This window comes from Vicugna pacos, chromosome 5 (genome assembly GCF_048564905.1).
Source record: "Vicugna pacos chromosome 5, VicPac4, whole genome shotgun sequence".
Classification (NCBI taxonomy): Eukaryota; Metazoa; Chordata; class Mammalia; order Artiodactyla; family Camelidae; genus Vicugna; species Vicugna pacos.
The window spans coordinates 18,903,147-18,929,173 of NC_132991.1; the positions used below are offsets into that span (position 1 = coordinate 18,903,147).

A 26,027-nucleotide genomic window follows, 5' to 3' on the forward strand; every position below is an offset into this window, starting at 1 on the left:
CCTACTCAAGATGATTCAAACACCTGATTCTAGCAGTTGTGGCTTCCCACGAAGACTGAACCTATCTTTCCCACATGATCTCCCATGGTTTCCTAGCAGCTCGTCTGCCCTGCCTGTGCACACCCCTCTGCTTTGGGCTCACGACGTGGCCTTTGTGTTCTGTTCACCAAGACCCTTAGCCTAATGAACCTCGACACCTGTTCAAGGGCAGAGTTTCCTTGATGACTCCAGCTAGAAGTGAAATGTCCATTCTCTGCTGGCCTCGCATAGTTGACAGCATATGTTTTAGCTTGATCTGAAGAGGACTCAGAGGGTCTGGGGGGTCGCTAGAAGAGGGCAGATGGCTGGCTGCCAGATGGTCTCAGTCAGGTCACCTTGGGACATTCATCAACGTCAGGCTCTAATCCTCAGTCTGGCAGGTGGGGAATCTGACTTTGAACAGTGTATACTAGGCAGAATTGTTTCTTAGGAATGGATACACGTTGCCTGAGCTCATGGAACTGGTGTGTGTGTGTGTGTGTGTGTGTGTGTGTGTGTGTGTGTGCGCGTGCCCTGTAGGATGCCATTACATTCATTAACTTACAAGGACAACCATAACCTATATGCAAAGAAGCATGTATGTCACATGAGTACAAGAGTTCCCTGATGAATAGACTTATACTAGAAGCCAACTTATAATCAGAATATTAAGTGACTACAGGATCAAAACAAGTTGCTGGTGGATGAGTCAGTTTTACTCCAAACAGCCCACATACCATGTACCACAGTATTACCTCTCCTCCCCTCTCCCACAACCCTAGCATGCTCCTTGAGACCATCAGGCATCTTTGATGCAGTTTTACTTTTCGCCAAATCTGCAGCAGCACACTGTCTGTGGTCTACCCTCAGATCAAGTTCAACTGTTGTGAATGTGTCTAAGCGAACCTTCCTAGTTTAACTTCCAGAAGACAAGGAGTTTTCTCCCCTCTCTCTAAGTTCTTAGCAGTGACTTACCTGTTCTGCCACACACTGATTATTCTCTGCCACTGAGCACTAACTCCACGGCACCACAAGTCCTTGGGCTCAGCCCTTGTTTCCCTGTCTGGATGGAAAACTCTTCGAGGACTAGTCCAGTGTCTTGTATGTCTGTCTACACCCTCCACGGCCTACCACACAGCAGGTACTCAGCTAATATCACTGAGACAAGGAACAACTAGAGACCATTCTAGTAAAGATTCGGCGATGAATTCCCTCCAATGCTTCCTTCTTTTAGCTGTGTCTACCATTTGTGATTGTCCTGAGACAATTTTAAATGTTGGTTGTCATGAAAACACTGAATGAAAAAAAAATTATACAAATTATCTAAGCTTCCAGGCTTACCATAGGTAAACATGGAGAAACAGTCTCTGCTAAGTTGAAAGGGGAGAAAACTGGATTTGGAGGTTATTTGAGATCTTCCACCCTGCTAGGGGGCGAAACTGGGACTGGGTCCTTGGCTGCTGCCTTTCTGAGAACCTGACCTCTCTTGACACGAGGAGCTAGCCTCAGAGATCATGCTGAAATTTCTCAGCTGTGTGTCTGGCCTCAGCAGTCTGCAGAGGAACCCTTATACATTGGGAGTAACAGATATTGACCCCCTGCCACCTGTAGATGCTCCATGGAAGGGAGACGAAATACAAACTGAGTGAGCATGGCTCACAGCCTTGCTGCGTGGTGCTGGGTGATCAGGGGGGCTCAGGAGTCATCTCCTGATTTCAGTGAGGGAAACGGAATGAATACAAAAGGAGAAGACGAGAAATAGAGAACCGTTGCTAAAGACTGGCTTTAACTGCACTTAAGGTCAATTGCAGAAACCTTAAAAGAAAACCCCAAAAACCCTGCAAAACTGGTGCAAGCAAAATCTCCACCTGTCCAGGATCCCAAGAGAAATGCTATCATGAAACAATGTTCTGCATTGAGGCCGTGGGCCCAGACAACAGGCCTGGGACAGGGCAGCAGGCTCAGGGGACGCGGCCCAACCTGCTGTTTCACACAGACTCACAATGCACCCGTCAGGGGAATCCAATGTGTTTCTTATCAAACCTTTCTGTTTTTAGTGAAAATTACCAAACAATCCTCCAGATACTGATTTTTATCTCCTCACAAGATAACTTTTAGTTTCCACTGGCACATTCCTATTCAGTACACCGCTCTCAAATTATGTTAAAAAACGAAACAAAACAAAACAATTCTACAGTTAGTGGAACAAAACAGGTCAGAAAAGCCAGTGAGAAGATCTTCGTCCTTCTTCTTGTTATGGAAGTGTAGGAGCGTCAGTGTACACCCTAATGCAACAGATCACTCATCTGGATTATACTTATCAGCTATTTCCGGCCTCAAATTCACATTGGAATAAATAAAATTTATTTTCTATTCCTGCTTCTCTCTTGTGTGTATGTATGTGACGGGAGTGGGAGTATGCTTAATAAAAGAGCAAATAAAATCTCAAGATCAGCTCCCTACTAGTACGATAGTTTTATATTAGTGGTTCCTTATTTTAAAAAGTACATCCATTCATCCTGTCATTTATTCGACAAATATTGATTATGTGCCCATCAGTTACCCAACTTGATGCTGGATATATATATACATATATGTATGTATATATATATCTCCCCTCATTTAGCTGATCTTTGTATCCTGAATTTCTTTGAATTCCTAGAAATGGAGTAACCCTTTGTGCATAAATAAAAGACTTCCCTATTCCCAGCACCTTAGGCAGAACCTTGGAGTTTTTTTAACATGATGTGTAAGGCAAATGCCGGAACCTTCTAAACACAGAGGCAGGAAGCAGGCTGTGTTCACTTTCCCACAAACTGGAAATAATACACTTTGCTGCTAATGGCCTGATGGAAAAAAAAGAGGTGAGGTACTGTAGAACCAGGCCCACTTCTGAGATACTGGTGTTAAGACATTAGAATTACTTTATTTCCCACCAAATTATCTAATTTGTTTCAATAGATTTATGCAACATAGCACAAGAACACAGCCAAGCACCTAAAGAAATTCGCCCATGTACAATGCAACCTAACTTCACACCAAATGCCAAATACTATAACCTCTAAAGACATACATGTGTACAAGATGGATGGATAGATAGATGCAGATACATTTTCTTCAAATTGTTGCTGTCCATTAACATCAGCTCTTTATTTAGAGAAACACAGATGGGAGAAAGCATCACATATGTGCAATAGAGCCAGTAAATTTAGTTGCAAGGTTAGTTAAAAGGCTTAAAACATTTTTCTCACACTTTTTAATGAAAAATCCATAAAACGTTGTGGCCAAGTAAATTAACTTAGGATTTAATTAAAAATGTGAGAAAAGAGAATCTGGACTAATACAAAAGAGATCAGGAAGAAAGTCATTTTCACTATATAAATATGATAACCAGATGATTAGAGTTTATCTTAACTAACCAAATAGATTATTTCATTCTATACTCATTTACTTGTGATACAATCACTCCCAGCTTCCCAGAAATTGCTAAAAATATTTCATAAAGGTAATTGGGCCAGTGTTGTTGTGAAGGACCCTCCCACTGTAGAAAAGATCCTGGTAAGGCCATGCTTTCTGATGATCATAAAAACCCAAACTGTGAGCTGCTCGGAACCAAGAGTGGAGGGAGAGGGCAAGATTGCCCTGAGGTTTTACCCCTGCAGTAGTGCAGTAAGTGTGACACTAAGTATTGGGCCAACAACAACACAGACAGGCTGAGCCTGAGAATCCTGTCTCCAACTGTGACCTCACAGGGACCAAATGTTCCCAGGCTGGTGCAGAACCTTAGTTCCCAGCAGAAGCAGACACAAATGCTCTCTCAAGGAAAGCATCACCTCAGGAGCCCCACAGATGAAGAAAAAATAAAAAGCTTGCCATCAAAGATCACCAAGCATAAGAGAAGGCAAGCTCCATGGGTGAGAGTCAGAGGACATGACAGGGACCAGATCTGGTGCTTCAAGGAGGCAGACACTGAAACTGTCAGATATAAAACTGGAATAGTTATCTGTAAACAATTCAAAGAAAAGAAATAATATAAAAATCAAAAATACAAGCAAGAAGCAAGGAATCACCAGGAATGACCATGTTGATATGTAAAATATAAACTCTCTCATAAAATGAAATATAAGGTCTAAAAATAGAAAACATTTTGGGGATGTAAATGTCCAAAGTAACATTTGGATAGAGCTAAAGAGAGAATTAGTGGACAATCCCTGAGTAGACACAGCATAATGAAATTCCTGAATGTCAGTGACAAAGAGGAGATGTGAAATTTGAGACAAACTATAGATTATTCACTGATTACATTAGTGATGGGGACAGTGGTGTTCTGTCAACTCTCGGTACACTCGTCCAAACATGCTGAAAAGGATTCTATTGCAGTCTAGGTCCAACTACAGTCACTTCGCTTTTTACTCGAGTTCCTGTACATTTATTATAATTGACTAGAAGCTAATAGCTCTCTTGGCACAAGAGCTGTTATCTATTAAGTCAATTTAGAATTTGATTTCTCACTCTAAACTCAATTTTAAAAGAGCCCTTATCTTTGGTGTTTCTGGCTGTCTCTCTCCAAAATTTCCTTAAACTTTCTGGCTCATGGCTAACTTCATTTTTATTTTGCTTTGCTTTATCTTCGTATCATTCTTGCATTGTCTTCACAGGCATACACCTTTCTCACTATTGCAATGAGGCTATGGGAAACGGGAGACAGGTATTTAGTCTTTTCCAGACACCAATTCGTGATCTCATGAATAGCCTCTGATGATCCATTTCACCAAATTACCTGACATAGCTGTAGTCCCCGTTTGTAGAATACAGTGAGATAAGTGTCACACAGTAGAAGAAATGCAGGATTACATGACGTAAGGTGATAGTTTCATTCCCCATACTGACATAAACTTGTTTTATAATGATGAGCAAGTCACCCCAGCTTTCTAGGACTGTTTCCTAATGTTTATCATTAAAGAACAATTTGTCAGTTTTTATCAAAATTAAAAATACATTTAACTTTGTAGCCAGCCTTCCATCTTTACAGAATTTATCTTGTAAGGATAAGTACACAGGTACAAAATGACAGATGGCTAAGATTATTCATTGCAGCATTAGAGGAAAGACTCACTCGTTCTAATACCTGAAGCAACTCAAATGTTTCAAATCAATAGGGAAATCATTAAGTACCTATGTGATGGAATACTATGAAGCTCTCACAAAGGAGAAAGCTTTTTATACACGGATAAGGAAAAATCTATGGGACTTATTATTAGATGAATGCAGACAAGGTAAAGAAGCATGTACACAATCATATACCTACCCTACCACCCAGCAGAAATACTCTGAGGTCTTTAGCCCACATGAGAATCACCAAAAGAACTTTTAACAGCACCGATGGCATGATACTTCAGGTCAACCTATACAATTCATAAATATGAGCAAACAACAGAAGATCAAGAGAAATGTGAGGAAACAAAATGGATCCCAAATGACCCTAAAAATTCTAAATATTATCTGCAGAAAAATTAGAGAGACTATTAAACCTACCAAACAAAAAAGGATTTTTGGAAATTGAAATATGATTGCCAAAATAAATAATTCAATGGACTACGACATATCAGCATAGAGTTAAAAACTAAATCATGGATTTGGAAGCTAAAGTAAGGCAATTTCCAACCATCCAAAATAACAAACACACACAAAAAAAAACAAGAAATAAAAGAGAACATTTAAAAATATGGAGAATGATCCAAGAAGCTCAATTGTTGACAAAAAGAAGTTCCAAGAGAAGAGAATAGAGAGGAAAGAGAGGGGGATAATAAAAGAAATAATGGGATAAAAATATTCCAGGAGGAAGAAACAAGACCCTTTTATGGAAAGGCCCATTGAGGTGAGGTGAGGTTAGACAAAAAAGATCCAAACTTAGACTTGCTCTGTTGAAATTTCTGGAAAGACAATGAAAAAAGTGCCCAGAGAGAGAAAAAATGAGGTCATCTATAATGGGAAGAGTATCAGATTAACAACAGATTTTCCATTAGCAACACCAAACACTAAAACTCAAAAGGACAAAAACTGTCCAAAAAACTTGCTGGGATAATGACTATGGATCTAGAATTCCATATTTAAACTATTATTTTGTGTCACATTTTCAGTCATACAAATTCTCAGGAAGTTCATCACCCTCACAAGCTCTCCACAGCATTGCTCATTCAGGTTCTCCAGCAGATCAAACAAAAAAGAAATAATTAAAAAAGAGTCCACTGTGAGCCACAGGAGTAGCAGCTGAAGTGACTCAAAAGAAGAAAAGAACACTCAAAAGAAATCAGAAAAGAAGCCATTGCCATCATGCTTGGAGCATAAGCCTGAGTGGCTGGAGATTAGAGTCTCAACGGTGTATTTCTTTCTCTCTAAATCCAACAGCATAACTTGGTTGTATAGTAAATATTTATAAGAGTATAATCTCATTGAAGCCTCTTAAATCGGGGTTAAAACTTTTGCATTAACCTATAGGCTAAACGTGAATACATAATCGTAGTATTGAAGAGCAGATGTAGGGAAGTGGAGGTGATGGCAGAGGTATTATAAACTCATTAGATTGTATAGTTTCCACATCAGGAAGTCAAAACTTACTCTCTAACATTGAAACCAAACAAAAAAAGGAGGAAAAAAAATTTAAGCTGTAATGGTAACCCCAGAAGAAACAAAACACAGAACCTTTTACCTGTTTATTCTGGGGGAAGAATATTGGAAATAAAACAGAAGATTGACTTTTCAATTTTGACCCCCTCTGTTGTATGATTTGGCTTTTAAAACTACATTACACCTCCTTTATTAGCAAAGGATTACTTAAATAAATTGAAGTGGAATCATAATAGAACACTGTGTATGTAGACTTTGGAAAGAAAGAGATTTGTCAATGTTTATTTTTGTACAAGGTTGTACACAATTACATACTTTATGTAAAAAAAAGGAATCTGCAAAATAACATTGTGTCATCCCCATTAAGGTAAAAAAATATGTGTGTATGTATATATGCGAATATTAGGGAGGAGAAACTATACATTGACAGTACTGGGGAAAGGAAGGAGTCTTCCAGTATTTACTTTAGAACTTTCGAATTGTTTTAATGTTAGGAATATGTAACATATAATATGTAATATGTAACTATTTCTTTTAAATTAAGAAGGTAATACGTGTTTTAACAAGTCAAAAATATAAATTTATAAATGTAAAGTGCTATATTTCCCCTTACATTCTTCATTTAAAACTGAACTGTTTACATTATTAAAATTCAAACTATTTTTTTGTTTTGATTGCCAAATAATGGCAATACTTTTTATTAAATGAACTCCATTTCCCATGGCATGGAAATACTTTCATTATCATATAGTAACGTCTCACATTTACTTCTATATGTTTCTCAATTTGATTCTATTCCACTGCTCTATTTGCTTTTTCTTGTGCAAAGAGCATTTTTTTATTACATTAGCTTTAAAGTAAATTCCAATATCTCGTACTCCCTGTACCACCTCATTATTCTTTCTCCCACTTACATTCTTGAGAATTCTTATATTTATTTTTTCATATGAACTTTTAAATCATCCAGTTCAGTACAAAAAATAAATCTATTGAATTTTGGGTCGATTACATGAAATATACATTATAAGTGTAATAATTTTTTTTAATAAAAAAAGGAGTACGGTTAAATCAGCAGAGGTCATTTCCACCACAGGAAGGACTGTGCAAAGCAGATCGCCAACTGATTATATGACGGGCACAAGCAATGAGTGGCAGAGGACCCCATCTTCATGCATAAAGCAAAATCCTCGCTAAGAGAAGATAAGGATGGCTGCAAACGTCCTCACTGGCAGGTCATAACGGAACAGGAGTGTGCACGGAAGGCTGGGTTCTCAGACCTGTGGTTATCACAAACCGAATGAATAAACCTCAATGAAGTGCGGGCTTTCTTAGACAGCTTGGAATGGGTGATGAGGGACAAGGCCATGTGGTCAAGAGTGAGGACTGACTGGTCCAAGACTGGTGATGGGACGATGTAATTCCCAGTCATGGTCTTTTTCACAGATTAATCCTATTCATATAACTGTAAAATTGATGACCCAGGTCACAAAGGCACTGTGGCTACAAAAAGAAAGAGAAACCTCTGGCAGCGAGGGGCTTGCAGCTATCAGAGGGAGACGCCATCACAGGGGCAGGTGCCCGGCACCAAGCACAGTGGGAGGACTCTGGGCACCGGTGCTGTGGCAGGGAGGTGTGGCTCAGATGCCTGCTCTCCCACCATCTAATCGTGGGGTCTGGGGCTCTCTTAGCTTCAATTCCTTTATCTGAAAAGATGGATAGAAATGCTTGTGAGCAGGCTGCAGTGAGCATTAACCATGGATAAAGCACCTCGGACAACGTCTGACATAGCAGGCTCTCAACAGATGCTCGATATTAAGGACGATCAGAAATGTACCACAGGCAAAAACTGGGCAGAGAAGGTAGTATTTCAGAGTGTCTGGAGTTGGAAAAAAAAAGTGTTTAAATGTGAAATGGAATGATGCATGTAGGACATTATTAAATACTTTTGCATTGTGAAATTAGAAGTTGCCAGAGGGAGAAAGTCTGAGCAGAAGGCTGAGAGGGGTACAAAAATTCAATTAGAAAGGGTCCCGGAGGCTAGCATGCCAGGTCAAGGAATCATGATTATACGGTAGAGCAGTTTTTTCTTTTTCCGAATGGATTTTTGAAATAATAAGATTCATGTTTTATAAAGACCTTCCTGGCCACAGTACAAAGGAAATACTAGAGGAATGGGAGGTAGGACTTGGCCGTAACTCTGTAAGATGAAGGATCACTTTAAGCAACTTTTTTTTTTAATGGGTGAGATATGATGTGTGCAGAAGAAAGCTAATAAAAAAAGAGTATGTTGAATAGCTAGAGAGATGACACAAACTCTGGGAGTTAAGGAATCTCCTGTTAGGCTCCGTCCTGCTCTCTTACCTTTCTTCTCTCCCCTGTAAACCTAAGAGCGACAAAGGCTTAAACTTCCCCAGGCTGAGTAACCTTGTCAGCAAGTGGATAATGCCTGTAAGTTTGCAGGATTTAGATGCAGCACGTAGATATGCGAGTGCAATGTGCTTTGAGCATTCTGTCTTTATTGAATGTGCGGACCCGCAGTAGCAACGGATGGAGCTTGGCTATTTTTGCTCCTGTCAGCTGCCTGATTTAGCAGAGAGAGAGCACAGGCAGCAGAGACAGCCGGACTGGAGGTTGTGGTCTAGCTGTTCCATTTACACTATGGGTAAGTGAGTTAATTTCTTCCAGAGACTCAATTGCACCTATTAGTGCCTCTTTCACAAAATCTGTATTCTAGTGGAAGCAGACAGGACATCAATAAGCGTATATATTCTAAATATAGTAAAGAAGAACACAGCAGCTCAAGGAAATACAGTAACTGAGAAACTGAGAACTGCTTTCTCCATAAGATGGTCAGTGATGGGTCTGCGATAAGGTCGTGTTTGAGCACACTCCTGCAGGAAGTGAGGAAGTAAGTTTTGAAGATATTTGGGGAAAAGAGAATTCTAGGCCAAGAATATAGCACGTACAAAGGCTCTGATGCGAACAGACTCACGCACATAGGAAACAAACTATGGTTACCAAAGGGGAAATGAGGGGAACGATAAACTAGGAGTTTGGGATTAACAGACACACAGTGCTATGTATAAAATAGATAAGCAACAAGGACCTACTATATAGCACGGGGAATTATATTAATATTTTGTAATAAGCTATAATGGAAAAGAATCTGAAAATATGTATATATATGTGTGTGTGTAAATGAACTGCATTGTCAGTTATATACGGATAATGAAAAGCATTGCTGTACACCTGGAACTAACATTGTAAGTCAACTATACTTCAATAAAATATAAAATAAAGAATCTTCATAAAAAAAAATCCAAAAAAACAAAGGCTCTGATGCGGAAGTAAGCTGGGCATGGGGGAAGGAACGTCAAGGCAAGGAGGCGTGTGTGGTCAGAGTAGAAAAGTGGTGATGAGAACAGGGAGGTGCTTCAAGTCAGACCACAGTGGGATCCGTGGGCAGCGCCGAGACTTGCCCAGTAAGCGCAGGCATCCAGTATCTTCTCTGAGTGATCAGAGAGATGGGAAGCCTCCCTGAGCAGAGCTCTGCTGACCATCTGACTTGTTTGAGCCTCACTGGGGCTGCAGTATTGAGTAGAGACTGTAGGGGGCGTCGGGAGCAGAAATCATTCCCACAGTGAGGCGATACCGGAAAGGGCCAGTGGAAGAAGGAAGATGGTCCAGATTAGACTGGAAGGTGGAGGTGTTGTGGAATGGTTATATTCTAGGTTTTTAAGAAAGTGGTGCTGAGAGGATTTGCTGATGGGCGACCAAGGTGTGATCTTTGGCTCAAGAAATTTTGGCTGATCTTATAAGAATAAAGTAAGGTAAATAAAATGCCTAGAATTTGGCAGTTGCTCAAAACCATGAGTTCCCTTCCACCTTCCTTTCCAGCTGCTTGGCCCATCAGGAACACAGTCGAGAGTGTCACAGTGAGGAAAGAAGGGCCAAAGAATAGGATGAAACCCTGTACCAACCAGATCTGGGTTTAGACGTTTCACCAGAAATTCTCTCCTCATCAGCAAATGTCCAAAATATAAATGACAAGGGGAGAGAAGAATAAAATAAAATAAAGGGGAAAAAGAGCGACATAGGGTGCTTTCTCAGCTATTATCTCCTGCCTCCTGTGTCCTTGACTACTTGCTTTCTGGGTGAACAAAAATAAAAAGGTTAAGTGTCACATTATTTTATATCTATCACCAGGGCAAGAAGAGGCAAGAACAGCTTGTGATGAGATACTTTCTTTCTCAGAACAACACTGAGGAGATTCATTGTAGGTTTTCACATGAATGCAAAGCCAAGCAACGTAAATAAACAAATGCACAAACTGTGCTCCTCAAGACTCAAATCTTTACTCCAAGTAGCTTCAATGAAGCCTCGACAATCAACAATTAGTAGTGGCAGAGAATTTAGTTCAAGAGGGAGCAATGGAAAGAAAGAACTCCACTGAATATTATAAATACTGAAAGGTAAAAAATGGATGTAGAAAAACATGGGTTAAGTGTACTTTGCAGAAGATATTTGCATCTGAGGAGAAACCTACCCCTTTGACTCAAACCCGTCCTTGAAATCTAGTTTTCATGATAAAAAAGGAGTAAGGCCTCTTTTCTTCAAGTGAGGTTTTCGTGTTAAGCCAATTGTTAGGGGAACAGCCTTGGATTTTCTTAGCATCCTGCTTTATCTAGCTGTATCTCCAAATAAAACACTGAACCTTGCCCATTCAGTTCCTAGCATTGGGCATGTAAAAAACCCTTCAGTTTTAAATCATAAAGGGAAATTAACATTTATTGGCCATTTTAACACTATTGGTTCTTCTAATCTAAGAGCATGGGATATCTTTTCACTTCTTTAAGTCATTTGTAATCTCCTTAATCAATGTTTCATAGTTCTCCATGTATAAGTCTTTCACCTCCTTGGTCAGATTTATTCCTAAGTATTTTATTATTTTGGATGCAATTTAAAAAGGGATTGTTAATGGGACCTAATGAAACTTACAAGCTTCTGCACAGCAAAGGAAACCAGAAGTAGAACAAGAAGAAAACCTACGGAATGGGAGAAAATTTTTGCAAGTGAAACCGACAAAGGCTTGATCTCCAGAATATATAAGCGGCTCATATGACTCAATAAGAAAAAAATAAACAACCCAATCCAAAAATGGGCAGAAGACCTAAACAAGCAATTCTCCAAGGAAGACATACAAATGATCAAAAAGCACATGAAAAAATGCTCAATATCACTAATTATCAGAGAAATGCAAATCAAAACTACAATGAGGTATCACCTCACACCAGTCAGAATGGCCGTCATTCAAAAATCCACAAATGACAAATGCTGGAGAGGCTGTGGAGAAAGGGGAACCCTCCTACACTGCTGGTGGGAATGCAGTTTGGTGCAGCCACTGTGGAAAACAGTGTGGAGATTCCTCAAAAGACTAGGAATAGACTTACCATATGACCCAGGAATCCCACTCCTGGGCTTGTATCCAGAAGGAAATCTACTTCAGGATGACACCTGCACCCCAGTGTTCATAGCAGCACTATTTACAATAGCCAAAACATGGAAACAGCCTAAATGTCCATCAACAGGTGACTGAATAAAGAAGATGCGGTATATTTATACAATGGAATACTACTCAGCCATAAAAACCAACAACATAATGCCATTTGCAGCAACATGGATGCTCCTAGAGAATGTCATTCTAAATGAAGTAAGCCAGAAAGAGAAAGAAAAATACCATATGAGATCGCTCATATGTGGAATCTAAAAAACAAAAACAAACAAACAAAAACAAAGCATAAATACAGGACAGAAATAGACTCATGGACAGAGAATACAGACTTGTGGTTACCAGGTGGGTAGAGGGTGGGAAGGGATAGACTGGGATTTCAAAATTGTAGAATAGATAAACAAGATTACACTGTATAGCACAGGGAAATATACACAAAATATTACGATAAATCACAGAGAAAAAAATGTGACAATGAGTGTGTATATGTCCATGAATGACTGAAAAATTGTGCTGAACACTGGAATTTGACACAACATTGTAAAATGATTATAAATCAATAAAAAAAGTTAAAAAAATAAATAAATAAAAAGGGATTGTTTCTTTACTTTCTTTTCCTGCCATTTCATTGTTAGTGTAAAGAAATGCAACTGATTTCTGTGTTAACCTTGTAACTTGCTACCTTGCCAAATTCTTTTATCAGCTCTAATAGTTTTTGTGTGGAGATTTTAGGGTTTTCTATATATATAGTTTTCTATATATACTATATATATGCATATAGTGACACTTTTACCTCTTCTCTTCCAATTTGGATCCCTTTTATTTCTTGTTCTTGCCTTATTGTTATGGCTAGGACTTCCAAAACTATGTTGAATAGAAGTGGAGAATTTGTGGTATATTTATACAATGGAATACTACTCAGCCATAAAAAAGAATAAAATAATGCCATTTGCAGTAACATGGATGGAACTAGAGATCATCATTCTAAGTGAAGTAAGCCAGAAAGAGAAAGAAAAATACCATATGATATCATTTATATGTGGAATCTTTAAAAAAAAAAAAGGACACTAATGAACTCATCTACAAAACAAAAACAGACTCACAGACATAGTAAACAATGGTTATGAGGGGAAAAGGGGTGGGAAGGGATAAACTTGGGAGTTTGAGATTTGCAAATGTTAGCCACTATTTATAAAAATTGATTCAAAAAACCCACCCCCAAACCAAAAATTTACAGCCTCCTTACAGGTCCTTGGCACTCAGTTTAATTTTAATTGTACTGCTTTAGGTTGACTATCATTACTTCCAATTTTCAGAGGTGGTACTGAGACTAAGAGAGGCTGGGAAACTCACCCCAAGCTCACAGGTGTTACATCCAGAAGCTGCAGTCTGACTGAGCTGAAACAGGTTCTCAGGCCTCTTTTCTCTGGCCTCAGGTGTTCTTCTCTATCACGGGCTCATATTCACAGCCTCTGGACTATTTCACCATTATTCCTAAACCATTCATTTTATGGCTTCTTAATACTTTTATCAGGAATCACATTCGATAGACAGAAGATTTTATCAAGTTTAGGGAGGACTGCTTCACACTTAGCATGACTGTTTCTCTCCAAGTCTTCAGAGTTTGCAGTGTGTGAGGCTACATACAGCAAGGAATGAACTCATGTCAGAGCTACCTTCACCAAACCACTGCTGTGCAAAGGGCTGCTGGTGTGTGTGTATGTGTGTGTGTGTGCGCGTGTGCCTGTGTGCTTGCAAACACCGTATATAGCATTCTGTATGGCTCTGTGGGGAGAGCTCAGCAGATCACTGTTCACTGTTGGATACCTGTCCTTTTCATACTAACCACTTCCCCCCTTCATATTATTTATTGTAATTTCTACCTTTAAGAAAACAACAGCCTCACTGGGAAGAAACACCGAGTAGCCATCGTGTATGATTCCTTCAGTGCTAAAGTGATTTGGTGCACTGGCCAAATTCTACCACTGATAATTGTTTGTGCATGTATGTGTTTTTTGTCCATATTAGTCTGTCAAAGGCTCAAGAAAAGGAATTTTAAAATTGATTAATTAAACCAACAGCAATGGAGTACTTATTACGCAGCAGGCATTGTGCTACCTGCTCCCTCTGGAACTAGGCTCTCGAACATAATAGGATTACACGGAGTTGCGAATCAGTCTATGAATGGAACAGACAACAGTGACAGCCGTCACTGGGATTGCCACTGTTACTATCACTGAGCCTGCCCTTCCACATATGGTGTTCCTCTACGGACGGCTCACTGTGTTTTTGTATTAACAAATGGGAGCAGTGGAAAAGATGAGCTAAGATACAGCACGACTGAACTACTATTTATATTTGGTTTGAGAATGTTGTCTGAAATATAAACATGGCTTATGTCCATTCCATAACAAAAGAGTTGAGAGGCCAGTTAATTACTGAAATATTTTATCCCATTATTTCAATCCTCTGTATGTTTTTAAATGTGCAGGTACTTGAGGTAATGCACTACAAATATTTGCAAAGTGGTTGATTTTTAAATTCTTCATCTGATGCTTTGTTAATGGAGTCTGCACTCCCAAACAGATAAGACAGATTCACATATTTACCCATTCTCTGAACTCAGATTTTACCGTATTTACTAGTATCCCAATCTGTGATAAATATCAGGTCCTGGGGGGAGGATGGAAAAAGGAGATCAATCCACAAAGCTATGATTTCCTATGTGATATGAGTATCTGATTCAATAAATGCTTGTTGACTTGAAGGCAAATAATTAATTAACAGACGCTAAATTGTGATTCTCCATTTTAGGTGAAGTTCATGCAAGCTTTTTTTTCACAAATAATTTTAATTCAAGTTTGCCCAAAAGGATGTTATAGATGTAATTTGTGTTACATAATATTTGGCACTGTAGGGACACTGTTATATAGTTATATACATTTAATATATATTTATACCCACTATTCTTGAGCTTATCCCACATGTTCCACCAAACTATGTACACAACTGTTCTTTGTATCTCAAAACAGTCTTCTGACAATGACTTATATTTTCCAGTTTCAATGATCAGTGGCTTTCTCTGACAGTCTCTCTGTGCTTTTTTATTTTCCTGCATTAAAAAACCCATTTACTGTGTGTAGAGAATTCTCAAATGCACAGGTAAGAAGTATCAGCACTGTTCCAGTTCGCCTGTTAGTGTCTACTGTCATTCACATTAGCTCCATTCATATTCTTCTTTCATGGAGGTATGAGTTTGTCTCATCTGTGCTACAGATTTCCTGACTATATCTCCATATTGTAACTATTTGCATATTGACTTTCTCTCCTCAGCACCATTCATAATATCCCCCTTGGTAGGCCAACTTAGAGCTTAATTAACATAACGTTGATATATTTCCCCCTAGATTACTAACCAAGATGTAGAAACTGTGTTGTGCAAATGAACTATCATTATTACTGCACTACTTTCCTTAGGATTTCTAGAGATTAAAAATATTCAGTCCTGACTGAAGTAAGCTGCTTACTTTGTGTCAGTTTGAAAGAAGTAAAAAAAAGGAACACACAGACACAAAATATCCCCAACACAGCACCTAAGACCAAATTTTACTAGTTGAATATACAAGATGTGTTTTCATATTATTTTGATCTAAATAAATTTCTGCTAACTGTGTTTACTCCTAATTGTTGTGTACCCTGCCAAGGTCTCTGGAAGACAGACACAGATGTGATTATATAAGGTTAAGTGAAGGAAAATATGAAAGGGTAGTTGGAGGCTCAGGTCTCTGGAGTCAGGCTGACTGCGTTGCAAACTTGGTCCTGTGTTTCCTGGGTACGTGACCTTGGGTAAGTTTCTTCCTATCTCTGTTAAGGACTACACTGTGTTCCCCCTGCCTCCCCAAATTCATATGTTGAAGCCGTAACCCCTAGTGTGACTATATTTGTAGAGAGGGGTTTTAAAGAGGTGACTAAGGTTAAATGAGGTCATAAGGTGGGGCTCTAATCTGATAGGACCAGTGTCTTTATATGAAGAGGAGGAGACACCAGAGTTCTCTCTCTGCACACATGGAGGAAAGCCCATGTGAGGGCATGGCGAGAAGGTGGCCATCTGGTTTAACCAAAACCAGCACTGCTGGCACCTTGATCTCGGACTTCCAGCCTCCAGAACGGTGAGAAAATAAATCTTTTGTTTAAGCCACCCAGTCTGTGGTATATTTTTATAGCATCCCCAGCAGACCAATATAATCTCTCAAAGTGAGTTTTCAACCTTCTGAGTACAAAAATAGCACCTATCTGATAATGAATATTTGGATTAAAAAGAAAGTCATTTCAATTACTTAGCACAGTACTTGACATAGTCAAAGATCTCGATATAAATATTAGTTTTCATATTTTTTGATAAGAGGGTGCTTAATGTATCAGATGTCAAAGAGAAGGCATTCACCTGAAACACATTCTTCCTTAAAGCATAAATTGTGCTTACAGCACAGAGTGTAAATAAAAAATTCCTAGATGAAAATACTGCCAGAGTAACAATGCAGACTCCCTTAGCCTTTGATAAAAATGTTTGCCATTATCTAGACATCAAGCTTTGCATAATTAACAAAGCCAAAATTATAGAGTACAATGGGAAAAATCAATAAAAAAAACCAGATGTGACTTTATAAAATATTTTAATGACTTCTGTTTTCATTTTTCATTGTAAATGTTGGAATTCATGTAGACACAGTTTTGCTGAAGAGTTTAAACCATTTCCTGGTAGGTATTAAGGTATCTTATGAATCTAATTAATTTTAGGGTTACATTAGATCAGAACTTTACTTAATATTTCTTCTTATACATATTGGCCCAGTTATTAAACAAGATTACCTGCTTTTCAGAGAAAAACCTTTTAGATTACTGTGTATGGGTCCATTCTTCTCCCAATGCTCAGAACTATCCTTGTATTTCATTAGAGATTAAGTTATACTTATTTTTAAAATGAAAATATGTTATTTACTCTTCTAAAAAGTGAGACTGATATTGAATTCTGCTTAGAGTTCTGTATTTTTTTTTCTAGATGTATACAGAGTTCTAACACCATTCTGATTATTCTCCTGGACAAACTGGATTTACGTGTGCCTTAAAAGGAGTTACATTTCTTCTTTCATAAAGTGAGATTGATGTTTGAACAAGGCTAATCTTCTATTATTTTTTTTTAATTGAAAGCACAGCCTTTAGTGCATATTTGCATGCTTGGAGCCCACCTTCAACTATGGGTGAGGTGGGAGGTAGAGGCTTGAAGTTGGAGGCGACCTTGCTGGCATTTGTCTTTGATAGTTCCAGATAATTTCGTACTACTCTGCTTCTCAGTGTTCAATGAGAGAAATGTGAATAATACTCAGGGAGCCTTTTCATTCCTGAGAATTTATTCTTTTAGGGGAGATTTGCTAAACCCCACTTGAAGAATGTTCCGGAGATAATTTTTCATGTCCAAAATAAGACTTTCGATTTGCTGTCTTCTTCCTGCCTCAATCCTATCTCCTCGGTTTTCCCATCCCAGTAAACATCACTGTTAAGTTTCTCCAGCCAGAAACCTGGTAGTGAACCTTCGTACTGTCAGTTCCCTCCACTGCACGTTCAGTTCTGCATCAAGTCTTGTCCATTTTACCTTCAAACCCTACTTTGTGCCCACCTACGACTGCCTTCACCGCCACTGCCTTCGTGACTTTGTTCACCTGAACTGGTCAGTCAGCGTCAGAGTCAGTCACTCCACTTCTTCTTGTCCCCTTCCCCGCAGATGCTTTAGTGCCTTTAAAAAATACAAATCGAAACATCACTCTCCTGATTAACCTTCTAAAATCTTCCTGTTGCACTTAGAGCACACTGTGAATTCTCCACAATGGCTAAAACGTCCTCAAAGAATGGATTTCCGCCTACCTGTGGACACTACTTCTTCCCATGAGGTGCCTTGCTCTCTACAGCCAGGCTACAATGGCCTATTAGTTCCTCAAACTGCCAAGCTCCTTCCAACATGCTGTGGTTTTAAAACATGGCCCCACTTCTGACACTTCTGACACTTCTGTCCATGGGACTGCTCTGACCCACAGAACACAACAGAAATGATGCTGTGTGATGTAACAGTGTGCCAGGGCTGCTGTAACAAACACTCAGACTGGATGACAAGCAACAGAAACGGATTTTCTCACAGTTCTGGAGCCTGGAAGGCCAAGATGCTGGCAGGGCTGGTTTCTCCTGAGGAGTCTCTCCTCGGCTTGTGGGTAGCCACTTTCCTGTTGTGTCCTCACGTGGTCGTCCTTCTGTGGGTGTTATCTGTGTCCTCTTACAAGGACACCAGTCACAGTAGATGGGCCCGCCCCTATGATCTCATTTTACCTTAACTACCTCTTTAAAAGCCCTATCTCCAAATACTGTCACAATCTGAGTACTGGAGGACAGGACTGTGACATATGAATTTGGGGGCACACATTCAGCCCATAATACTTCTGAGGCCAGGCTATAAAGGGCTCGGGGTCATATGTTGCTCACTCTCGAGTCCCCTGGGTCATTGTGTAACATATATGACTACCCTCAGGCACCATGCTATGAGGAAGACTGAGCCATTGGCTAGGCCACGTGTAGATGCTTGGGTTCATGGTCCCAGCTAAGTCTAGGCTTTGGGTCACAGTAGCATAAGAGTCAGACATAGGAGTGAAGTCCAATTAACTCTTGACTGATTTCAGCCCTTAGTGATTTAAGTTATCCAGATATTTTGAGTCTTCCCGGACAATGCCCCATACATTGTGGAGCAGAGACAAGCCATCCTAGCCGCTCCCTATACAAATTCCTGACCCACAGGACCCAGGAGCACAGAACATTGGTGGTTTTATGTCACTCACTTTGTGCGGGTTTGTTATGCTGCAACGGGTATCTCTAACAGCATCTTGGGGGCTTCACATACGCTCTTTTCTGTCCCTGGAATGCTCTCCCCTCTGTTCTCCATCATTGTCCTCTGAGTCCTGCCCTTGAATCACCTCTGCAGAGTGGTCTCCTCTGACGACCACTGTAAATATTGTCTTAGAGTTCCCTGTTCTCCTCCAGAGCTTCCACAAACATTTAACAGTATTTAATTATTTCTTTTTATTTTTTATTTTTTGTCTCCTCCGTGCTACGACTTGCTTTTTAAGAGCAGGAATCACTTTTCGTTTGCTCATTGAGCAGAGGATACACTCTGTGTGCTCATAATAGGAGGCTGGGGACTAGCTGTCGAGCAGACAACTGTGAGCTCAGCACTGCTCTGTTCTGGCTGAAAAAAAAAATCATTGAAAGTAAACTGATTGGATTTAGGGAGAAACTTGGTTAAATTTAAGCAGGATGCTTTACTGAGCACCTGCTCTTGCCAGCTCTAATCCAGGAGCTGACGAAGCAATGACGACCAAGGAAACCCACATGTTAAATAAATCCTGGAGAGGACAGCACTGTGGTAACTCACAAATAGTCTGCTCTTTGGCAGAGTCTCTCCAGCGCTTTGGCAACTTAAGGTAGGAGTCAAAAGGATGGAACTACTGGGATGGAACTAAAAATGCTCATTGCTGTGCCTGGATGGTGTTCTCCCATAAATGCCAGGCTGAGACTTAGAAGTCTGAGGACATAAAAGGTGAAAGATTTAAGCAAACCTGTTAGAAAATGGAGAGGTCAACTCATGGAGAGGACTGGAGGCTTAGGGACCAAGGACAGGGCTGGACACTCAGAACCCAACGTCAGCATTCCGGTCTGTAGAGAGCAGAGCCATCAAACCATCACAAGGAGGAAATGGTGGCACGGTCCTGACAAGTCCAGCCTCACAATTCTTAAAAGTCACTTCCTTTTGAAATAGTACCCCTTTCTTTCTTTTTTTTTTTTGGTCCCAAAGTTTTACAGTTGTTTTTAAGTTATTTCTCTCAGTTCTCATGAGTTATACACTGCTTCAACCTATAATCTGCGTGTATGCACCTCTGCCAAAATCTCAGTGTGATGTCTCTGTAGGCTGCTCCGAGTGGGCAGGTGTGGAGGGATACGTGGATTAAGAGGAAACAGGCATACAGAAAATGTGACTAATGTGACAAAGCGGGTTAAGGAACTGGCTGATTGCTCTCAGAAATCTTGGTTTAAATCCAGAGTATGTCAAATTGGAAAGAAGAACCTACCGACTGCATTGCTTTCCAAGTGTGCTGATCTCACACATGCTGTGTCAGAAGGGGGGGCTCTGGGACTAGGGATATAATCATCTCAGGCAATCAAAAGTGTTTTTAGAATCCTGGAAAGAAGTCTGGCCCGTGGGAAGTCACAGAGAAGGAGAGGGGCGGGAAGCTCCTCAGGTGACCTGTCATGTGGACAGAAAGGTAAAAGGCACTGTTCCAAAGTCCCCACTGTGATGGGGACTTTCTTCATGAGAAAGTCTGTAAAATTCTGTTGATGTTAGACTGGAGGCTGTGGACCTTGTTCTAAACGAGGGGAGGTCCTCAGGGTCTCTCGGATCTGCTGGCCTGGCCTTCTGATGCCTGCACCTCAAAGCCGCACCACGCAGGCCCCAGCCTTTTCCACTGTCTTGTCACCTTGGCTTTATGGCCTGTGTGGTAATCTCTTTGACCTCTTTCTAAGCCTGGGGTCTTTACAGGTTCCTTCTGCTGGTATCCTGATTCTATTTTGTGGCCTTGACCTTCTACTTGAAAGCCTAAAAACTGACTTCTATAATTCTGAATAATGTGGCTCTTTCTGGTTCCATCCCTTACTCTCTCTTTTTTTTTTTAAATTTCAGAGTTATTTCTTTATTTATTTTATTCTACTTTTAGAGGTTTGCTCACTGCTATTGATCATACACATCACAGCACATTTGACATAAAGCCCAAACCTCCCTATTAAATGAAGACATTCTGAGGTAAATCACAAATATTTGGTATTATGAAAAATAAACTTCCAAGCAACTGACTACCTTTCCCCTTTTTTTATGCAGTTTCTGTGACCTCTCTCTCTTAAATCATCTCTTGTCCTGTTTGGCACGCACGAATCCTTCAAACACCCTGCATGGCTTTTTCTTTCTTTCTTTCCTTTCCTCCTTTCCTCCTTCCCTCCCTTCCTTTTCTCTCTCTCTTTCCTTTCCTTCCTTCCTTCCTCTCTTTCTCCCCCTCCCTCCTTTCCTTTCTTTCTAGAACTCAAGAAAAGTGAATGTATTGAAGTAACCTGTGCTGTATGTGCTAAGAATTTGTTCTCATTCTCTGTATCTACACAACCTATAATGAAGTAATATGAAGAAGAAATTCCCTTAAAACTGATTTTTCTATGATCTGAAAAATTTCTTTGAGATTCTTTAGAATTGTTTAAAAATAAGAAATGACAGGTCCAAAATGGAGTCACTTGTGTTAAGCCGCACATCAGCAAAACTTAATGCCTAATTAAACTGTAGCTTCAGCCTCTTCCAGTCCATCTGGAATTTCCTCATCAGCACTGGTGATGTAATCTGCCTGATGGACCCCCCACTCTTCCCCAAAAGGAAGATGAAATAATCCTTTCTTCTTTTTTTCTTATTTCCTTGTCCTACCGTCTCTCTGCCTTTAAAAACTTCCCTTTTGTACAGCTCCTTGGAGCTCCCTTCTACTTGATAGATGGGATGCTGTCTGATTCATGAATCTTTGAATAAATCCAATTAGATCTGCAAATCTACTCAGCTGAATTTTGTTCTTTTTTAGCAGTATGAATGGTCCAGTGATAAGCATATTTAAAGAAACCAAGATAAACAGAAGGCCACGTTGTTAACTAAGGGTAACATAGAAAGGAAGAACGGAAAATTACAGAGATTAAGAGAGAACAGCTGACTTTAAACAAGGGTTGAATGAACATCTAGATATTTCATTTCTGTTCAAATCAAGAGGGACACCATTTATCAAATCTGTACATGACTCAAAGCTGTGAAAGATTATTAATATGTCAGATTATAGAACCAAGAATCAAAAAGACCTTGAAAGTCAAGAAGGAAGGCATTGAAATGAATGGAGAGAAATGTGAAGTCCTGCACTTAAAATTGAAAAAAAAAATTTTATGGGGAAATTGTCACTTCATGTGAAAAAAAATAGTTGTATGTTTAATTGTCTTTTAGCTGCAATTATGCCAACAAGGGGATATGACATCCAAGAAAGCTCTCACGACTTCTGGCCGCATTATAAGAGAGATTATACAGGGTCATCAAAGGAGGTTACCGAACCCCCTCCTTCTGAGTTTTCTTGGAGGCACCACTACACTGGCATAACTGATTAAATCATTGGTCACTGGTGACTGATTCATCCTCTAGCCTCTCTCACCTCCCTGGAAATCAGGGAGTATGACTGTAAGTTCTAACCCTCTATTCACAATTGGTTCCCCTGGCAACCAGCCCCCATCCTCAGGTGCTTTCCAAAGTCATCTCATTAATATAAACCCAGTTGTGGTGGGAAGGGGCTTGTAAATAACAAGACATCCATTTCACTGTTATCGCTCTGGAGTGGTTTTAAGGAACTGAGGACAAGAGACCAAATATAATAACAAAAGATGATCCTATTGCTCTTACTGCTCAGGAAATTTCAAAGGTTGTGGGAGCTGAGAGCAAGGAGTCAAAACAGGAAGACCACATATATAGGAGAAATATATTGAAGACCATATCTGAATGACCAAATAAATATTTCTTATAAATCACAATATCGCAGGGAGGTGAGGAGATAAAGTAACTGTTTAACATTCTAGGTGATAGGGAGGAAGAGATGGCCAAGCCAGGGAAGGCTTTATGAAGGAGAGTGTCCTTGAGCTGAATCTTCAAAGGTGAATATGCACTTGTGGTCAGATGAAACATGGAAGAGAGGGAGACAACAGCAGTGGTGAGAGATTTGGAAGAGGCAGAATGAATAGGGCCTTGGTGGCTGATGCGGTGGGCAAGTAGGGTGAAGGAACAATGCACCCAGAACGATTTCAGGGACTTGTATTTCGGTGTTGGGGCTCAAGGTTGGTTGCCCCGAAATGTGCCTCAATGATTATTGATCGTTTTAAAGTTATTTAGGAAACGGCCAACTCAAAGGGACACTATGACCTTCCTTTCTGTCTCTGTGAAAGCAGGAAATAAATCTTTCAAGTGAAAGGTGGAGGTGGAAGGACACCACTATGGCCAAAGATAGGGAATTTGGGCTGAGAAGTCTATGGATACAAACCTTGTTACTTCTTTAATTTACTACCCTAAGCCTAATTTCTCTTCTTCGTGGACTGAGCACCCCAAGGCTATGTTTCTTTGTCCTGTTAACTCCTCACACATTTATTGTTTCTTTTCTAAAAAGTATAAAAGCTGTCTGCTTTGGTCACTCCTAAGGTCCCACTGCTATGAAACCTCCATGCGTATGGATTAAAATTTGTTTCTTTTTCTGCTGTTAATCTGTTTTGTGTCAGTTCTATTCTTAGTCCAGCTACAAGACATCAAGAGGGGTAGGTGGGGATATTTCCCCTCCCCGACAGGTGCTCGGATGGTCGATGGTACCATTAACCAAGAGTGGTAATACGGTGAGGAGGGTGTGTTCAGGGATAAGAGGGGAAGACCAAGAATTCAGCGTTGGGCAGACTGAGCCTGTGACAGCTCAGCGGCATCTTGATACAGATGTAGAATAAGGAGATGGGAATCAGAACAATGGTCAAGGTCAGAGATGTGGATTTAGGAGTTACTGGTTTGTAAGCGGGAATTAAAGTCTTGATAGTGGGTGGTATTATCTGGGTGTGGTAGAGAAGATATCAGCGAGTGAGAAGAATCCAAGAACAAAATCTTACGGGAGTCGGTAGTTTGATGTCAGATAGGAAGGCGGGTTGTGTCAAGGTTATATGCTGTGTGTAAACATAGATATGGTGCTATTCTGGAATATCCATGATAATGGATGTCTGAATGTAGAGATGTTGGTTTTTACGACCTAAAAGTCACTAGTCCCCGGTGATTCTGTGAATCTGAAAAGAGCAGAATGCTGGTAGTGATTTTTGTAGGACGTTTTAGATCCTATCAGGGATCTAAGGATCCTAACCTGGTGTCCTTGTTTCTCACTTTCCCCTGTCTCCATTCTCCACCCATTTTAATATGTGTTTCAGCATCAGTCTGTCTGTGGAGTGTCTCAGCCTCACTGGGACATTCTCTCTCAAGTCTTTCAAGTCAAGAGCAATATGTTTGATTAGTCAGAACTGAATGGTCCTTCCAGCCCTTGAAGTTGCTGGCATCCTAATCAGTATCTCTAAAATACTTACATGATTTTCAGGCAACGAATAAGTAGAACACTTCTTTGAATCATTATTTAGTGCGTCATCCTTTGAAAGTCATTATCAGTCTAATTTGTGGTTAATAACCACAAAGGAGGTAAGCTATTGTCTCGTTAAACAGATCACCTTCTTTCTCTTATGTGGACACAGCCCAGTGTGGTAGGAAAAAAAGAGTTTGGATTAGTTTTGGGCCCTAAATATGACTTCATTACTTTCTAAAACTTATTTTCTTTATTTGTAAAATGGGAATGCTATGTAACGAATGGGGCTATTTGTGCAATTAAATAAAATTATGAAGAAAAAAACACTTGGAATAATGCATGACATTTAGTGGACTCACCTAAAATGGTAAGTATTATTTCTAATTTTATTTTGGAAAACATATTTTCATCTCCCTTCATCCTGTGCAAAAATCTGTATGTGGCCTTTTAGAGATACGCCTATTACTTCAGTCCACAAGGATAAAGGACTAAGAAAAAACATTGTGGTTATTCAAAGGACTGTCATGGCACTGATAAATGAGTCTTTTGTCCAATATAGATTTCCTCCATCACCTCAGTGCTCACTGTAGAAGCACCTCTGTTTTATTCTCTTTTACAGTTTTGTTCCTACAACAAAGGAAATCAATGCATCCAAGTTCAATGCAAGGCAGGGCAAGTCTGATCTAACTACACTGAAACAAAGAGTCAGAACCGATGGAACTGTCTGAATTTGCTCCCCTTGCTCTGCCTGGTTAGTCCTGCTTGTGGGGAAATATGTTATCACTCATGTCACATGTGCCATAACATCGAAGGGGACAGAATCAGAGGAGCTGGGAATTTTCTCTCTCATCAGCTTCTTTGCAGATGGACAGACCTATAAGAGCATCCTCAGAGAACCTGTCTGCTTGCAACTCATACATGCACCAGACAGTACAATGAAAGTCAGCAAACCCTGAGAGACATCTTGGTCCTAATAATTAATGAACTCCTGGCAAACAGGGTCTATTTTTTTTTTAAGAGGAGAAACTTCATAAAACAATGGGTTAAAGTCTACATTGGATGTAGGATGGTGAAGACGACTGCAATTATTGTTTTCATGGGCAATGTTTTTATTGCCTGAGAAGCAGAAACCACAAAGCACTGGATCAATGATAAAAATTAAATAACCACAGCAACAACCACAACCACCACCCCAACAATAGTAATGTGCTTTCATTCACGCAACAAGTAACCATCGGATTCCATCTGAGATTCCACGCTACACCACTGTGCACGGAGGCACTGGGACGGAGGAGGACCGCCGCTGATATATAAGGAAAAAAGTGGACTTAAATGGCCACGATATTTGACACCAAGATTACACACACACACACACACACACACACACACACATTCAGAAGATGGAGAAGTAACTACTAGCCATGATGCCCAGGGAAGGCTTCATATGGGAATTATTTTGTGAATTGAAGATGGAATGAACATGGAGGGCACAAAGCGGGAGGAAGAGAACAGCCGAGGGAGGAAATGGCCAGAAACCCCAGCGCCTGCCACTCGGAGAGGGGCCCGCAGTGGGGTGGTGCTCGGCAGGGCCAGGGGATTATGGTGGGAGCACATCCCAGAGGGAC

At 40.1% G+C, this 26,027-nt stretch overlaps 1 protein-coding gene and 1 long non-coding RNA gene across 2 annotated transcripts in view; both read right to left on the bottom strand.

Moving 5' to 3' along the window:
• The window catches only part of NXPH2 (neurexophilin 2), a 106,748-nt gene that overhangs the window by 38,843 nt on the left and 41,878 nt on the right, over positions 1 to 26,027 (bottom strand). The gene's annotated exons all lie outside the window — the stretch shown is intronic.
• On the bottom strand, positions 17,545 to 18,495 carry LOC140696342 (uncharacterized). The gene is made up of 2 exons (XR_012072525.1): positions 18,074 to 18,495; positions 17,545 to 17,945 (listed from the first exon to the last, which is right to left on the bottom strand). It is a non-coding gene; the product is annotated as an uncharacterized lncRNA (long non-coding RNA).